Here is a 5,588-nt window from a genome sequence, read left to right on the forward strand (position 1 = left end):
TCAGGTTTCCTGCACCCCGCCACGTGGGTGCACCCCGGTGCCCTCTGTCCTGCCAGCACCATACCCAGTGGCCGGCTCAGCTTCCAGCCAGCTGCGCTGCCCGGGGCACCACCTCCATCCCCTGGAACCCCATTCCCTCATCTGGAACTGCAGAGACGAAGCAACACCCACAGGACTGTTTTGAGAATGGCTCCTGGCACCAAAAAAAAAAAAAAAAAAAAAGCAGCCAAAGGCTCTGTGTCCCCTCCACATACCAAGCCTGTGAGTCCCTCCCTGTCTTCAAGGTAAGGCTCCAGAGACATTCTCGCTGCCCCTTTGCCTCTCGTCCTCCCCAACGTCCACCTTCCCAAAACCCAGAATCAGGAACATCTGTTTCCTGGAGGGTCATTTTCCAAGCACTGTTCTCTGCTGTCCGCCCCCCAACCCAGGGGCCTCAGGAAGGACCTGGCATGTTCTCAGATCTCCATGAATAATTGTTGAATGACTGACCCACCAACAGGGAAAACCGGGGTCCAGGAAGTTACTACCTGGAACCCCGACCCCAGGAAGATTTCTCTGACCCTCCACCCAGGCTGAGTTCAAGGCTCCTCATAGGAGCTTCCTGGAAGCCCAGAAATGTCCAGGAAAAGGCGTAGGCTCTGGGGTTCAAGCCTTGGCTCGACAATGACTAGCTGTTTGTCTTTGGGCAAGTGACATAACCTCTCTGTGCGTCCATGTCCTCACCTGTAAAATGAGGGTGACCGTGTCTGCCATGAAGAAGGTCTGTGAGGTGTCATGAGCCGGGCACCGCACACAGCCTGCGCCAGGAATGTTCTGGGTGGTTTTTATTAACAGCCACCAGTGTCTCGCGATACTGTCTTGGCTACCTATCTTTCTCCGCCTGCCCGTGAACCCCACAGCCCCTGTAGGGAGGCCTGTCAGGTGTTTTCCCAGAAGCCCTGCAGGGACCTTTTACTGCTTCTGCGAGCCGGCCGGACCCTGGCCTCCCTGCACCTGCGGCTCTTCTCGGGGTGTGGAGGGTGGGGGGCAGGGAGGTAGCGCTTAGTCCTCATCTATGGGGAGCTGAGCTGTCTGCAGGTCTACAGCCCCAAGGCTGGTCCTCGGCCAGCGACAGACGGGTCGCCAGTCAGGACCAACTCCGAGGTGTAACATATACTCCAGAGCCCCCATGGAATCAGGCTGAGGCCACTTTCTGTGGAGCTTTGCCTGAAATCACACGCCAGCCTCAATGCCCAACCCCCACCCCGGCCCCCCCTCACTCTGCCCTGCACCGAAATCCTCGTCTCCAGCAGCCACCCAAGACAGTGGCAGATGCCATGCTTCCCCCAGCCCCACGCTCAGCACGGCACCCAGACATGGGCCGCTCAGTCGATGTGGGTCCCTGCCATCAAGAAAAAGATTTAGTGAGTCAGCCAAGGGATGACTTCTGAGAGGGAGCAGCCGAGACTGAGAGCCGGCGGGTCTCCCCCGGACCCCCAGCCCCCTCCCTTGCCCACGCCGGGAGCCACTTGTGGCCATAAATGTTCAGTGGAGCATGTGGTCTTTACTGCATGGGCCTTGAGCTGCGTAAACAAGATTGTAAAATTTAAAGGCAAATCAGGCTGGGATCCCAGGGGCTGCCACCCTGACATCATAGCTGGGGGCGGGGCTTGCACGGAACAGGTAGGAGGAGGCTCGTGGCAGCCTTGAGTCTGGGCTGGAAAGAAGGGGTGATCTGGCCCCAGCAGATGGTGGCTTCTGTTTTGTTTGCAATCATTCGCTCTGAAATGATCAGATGGAAGCAGGTCCACATCTAGACCGTACCCTGGTCAAGGGGGTTGGAGATTTTGTCTCCTTCAAAGAAAATACATCCTGGGGCGCCTGGATGGCTCAGTCAGTTAAGCGTCCAACTCTTGATTTCGGCTCAGGTCATGATCTCAGTGTCGTGGGATCGAGCCCCGTGTCAGGGGCTGCGTTCAGCATAGAGTCTGCTGGAGATTCTCTTTCTTTTTTTTTTTTTTAAGATTTTATTTATTTATTTGACAGAGACAGCCAGCGAGAGAGGGAACACAAGCAGGGGGAGTGGGAGAGGAAGAAGCAGGCTCCTAGTGGAGGAGCCTGATGTGGGGCTTGATCCCAGAACGCTGGGATCACACCCTGAGCCGAAGGCAGACGCTTAACAACTGTGCCATCCAGGCGCCCCTGGAGATTCTCTTTCACTTTCCCTCTGCCCCTCGCCCTGCACTCTCTCTCTCCCTAAAATAAATAAATAAACCTTTTTTTAAAAAAAAAAATAGAAAATACATCCTCCTCTGTGCAGGTAGGAACCCAACACAGGATCAAAGGTGCTGGGGATTCAGCCAACAAGAGGAGAGCCTTGCCCTCCTAGAGCTTATATTCTAGAGGGAGAAAAAACAAGCAAACAAGTCATGGCAATTTTAAATACTGCTCAGCGCTGTAAAAATCAATGGCAGGGGGGTTGCCTGGGGGATGCAGTCGGTTAAGCAACCGACTCTCGGTTTCAGGTCAGGACGTGGTTGCAGGGTCGTGAGATCGAGCTCCATGTCAGGCTCTGCACTCAGCATGGAGCCTGCTTGAGATTCTCTCTCCCTCTCTCTCTCTTTTAAAAAATTCAACGGGAAGGAAGCCTGCATTAGCTCGGGGGAGCCCAATGGATGACACCCCGACAGTATCTGTCTGAGGAGGTGGCACTGGCCACAGTCCGCAGCTGACACAAGGCAGGCTGCTCTGTCGGCAGGCCTCCCTAGCCTTCTCCCCGCCCCCACCTCCCGACACTGCAGACGGAGCAGGTGTTTGCCAATCAGGGTCCTGTTGCCCAGCCTCACCCCTGGGGATCTCTCACCCAGCCTCCTGACTGTTCAACGTTGGTTAAGGGTGTGGGCTCTGGAGTCCCAGCCCTGGGTATAAATCCCAGCTCTGCCACTCACTAGCTGGGTGTCCCTGCACCTCGTTTCCAGATCTGTAGAATGCGAATAAGGGCAGGACCCAGCTGGGGGAGTCACTGGTAGGAGTAAATGAGGTGGGCGTGCACAGAGTCAGCCCACAGTAAGGGCTGGTCATTATGGTTGTGTTTGTCACAACGGGAGTGCCCGCTACAAGAATCTGGCTGAGACAGGAAGAGAAGCAGCCCACCAGCTGGAGGCCGGGAAGGTGCGGTGGCTAGGAAGGGGGGTGAGCAGGGGAGGAGGGGCCTGAGGGCTCAAGGATCAGGCCAAGGATGTACGGGGAACCGAGTGGGGCTGCACAGTTTCACAGAGGGGCTCGGAATGGCACGCAGGATGCTCTGGGATGCTCGAGGACGTCTGTGCAAGTTCCCACCATTGGTCAGACGAGCGAGACAGCAGAGGAGGGAGAGGGGTCTGATAGGCCTGGGCTGATCCTGGCCTCAGCCTCTTAGGGGCAACATCAAAAAACGGGGTGCTCCAGGAGCCTCACCGGCGCCGTCTGCTAACGTGGCGATAACCCTGGAACCCACCTCTCCGGGGCGCGGCAAGGACCGAGTGAGATCTTGCATGAAGTCAGCACTCGCTTCATGGATGTTAATAAAATTGCACTGAGGAGTCTCTGATTTTAAGACTCAGTGAGCCCAAGGCTCAAGATTTTAAGATTCTAAATGTTCACGAGGTTAAGACCACAGGGTAGAACGTCAGCTCTGTGAGGACAGGGATTTGGTCTACTTTGTTCATGGTGTTGTCCCCAGTACCTAGCAGCTGGGGGTTGGCATGTGGGTAAGGAGTGTGTGTGTGCGTGTGTCGGATGAACGAGTAAATGAAGGAATGACCGGATGGGCAGGCTGGCCAGGCTGGCCCCTTGCCCAAACCAGAAAGGAGGATTCGGTCCCTGACTCTCTCCCCCATGCATCCCGCCTCCTGCTGAGCAGCTCTCCAGCCAGCGCCCCCACCCCTGCAGCAGCCCCTCGCTCACCTGGAGCCCCCGACAGCCTCCTCACCAGCTCACCCATCCCTCCCATGTCAAAAATCTCATTTACAGAAAGAAAAGAAGTTCATTAACCAAATCCGGGGCATTCCGCCGCACTGCTGACCCGTTATCAGGCACAAAAGAAAGTCTTATCTTCGTCACTTACACAATTAACCACGAAGAATGCGGCCACTGCAGGCCACAGCACGCCCTCCTTCCCAAGGAGAGCTGGCGTGCAGTGCGGGCACGGTGGCGGGGGGATGGCCGGAATGACTGGTGGGAGTCACCCACAGCCCTGGACCGTGCGGAGCAGGAACCCACCGCGGTCAGGTCACGCTCTGACACCTCCTCCCCTCCTCACCCAGGACACTGTGAACCTGAGTCCAGCCGCTCCCGCCTCATTAAGCAGCCGGCACAGGGCCCTGGGAAACGTCTTCGTTAGGTGGCCACACTGGCTTGTGTAAATTAATTTGATAAAGATAATGAAGTTCAGCAGAGCAGAGCTGACCATGGTTCTGAGAGCAGCTGCCCTGAGGCCTGAGCTCTAGGAATCAGGATCTGGGGAGGGGTGAAGGGGTTTGCAGGCGGCGCTGCGGGGCTCACTGTTCCTCCCCTGCCCCCCCCAACCCATTGCATTTCAGCCTCAGGGAGGCTGAAGAACCCTGGGTGAGGGGGAAGGGTTCCTATCTTGTCCTAAAGGTCTCTGGAAACAAGCTGGATTTCAGTCCTAGCTTTGCCATGTGCCGTAGGAATCAAACCACTTGACCTCTGAGAGCCTCAGCTTCCTCAGCTGCAAAATGTGCCTGACGATCCTGCCTCCTAGCGCTGATTAAATGAGGTAATACTGTGAAGCATTTCTCACAAGCCTGGAGTTCACGGCGGGTCCTCGGTAAACAATAACAAGTTATTTCTATTGCCAGAATAAAATAACAGAAGCCTCCCCTCACTGACCTTGTGTGTCCACCTGGAAAATGGTTCTTTTAGATAGATCATTAGTTCCTGCTTTCATGAGCCCCCTTCTCACGCTGGGCTTTCTCTTTCCCGTGGGGTTCAAAGGGTTGAAGAATTTGGTCAAGGTTACGCAGCAGGTAAGTGGTGAGCACAAGATTTGAACCCAAAGCAAAGGAAGGGGATCTGTGCAGACGTACGAGCCTGCAGACAAACGGGCTGGCCCCGCACCTGAACACATCTGGTGCTTCTATGTTCCCTCTGAGCCAGCTTTGCTTGCCGACCCAGGCAGCGACATAGGAGACACACACTGAGCGCACACAGGCCGTAGGCGGTGTTAGATCAAGGATCAGGAGACCCGAGGCTCAGCACGGCTCCGCCACGACTCCTTAGCCAAGCCACGCCCCTCCCGGAAACTCTTTCCCATCTGTAAAGGGCAAGGAAGGTTTGACTCTCGACACCTTTTCAGCCCAGTTCATTCCACAGATCCTCCTCTGAGCCACCTGCATTTTGGTTTGAGGCTGCCTGAAACCCCACATGTTCTGCCTCCTGGCCCAGTGCCAGCCCCTGGGGGCTGAGAACCCCCTGCACTCCATCCCCACCGAGAGCAGCAAGAAGGACTAAGTGCAGAGAGGGGGTTCCCTGCCTCGGCATGAGGCGGTACCGTGGGGCGCAGGATCCTGAACACAGAAGTTCTCCCCGGGATGCAAAATCCCCAAGCT

Source organism: Ursus americanus, chromosome 33, assembly GCF_024610735.1.
Source record: "Ursus americanus isolate L20-20 chromosome 33, mUrsAme1.1.p, whole genome shotgun sequence".
In the NCBI taxonomy this organism is placed as follows: domain Eukaryota; kingdom Metazoa; phylum Chordata; class Mammalia; order Carnivora; family Ursidae; genus Ursus; species Ursus americanus.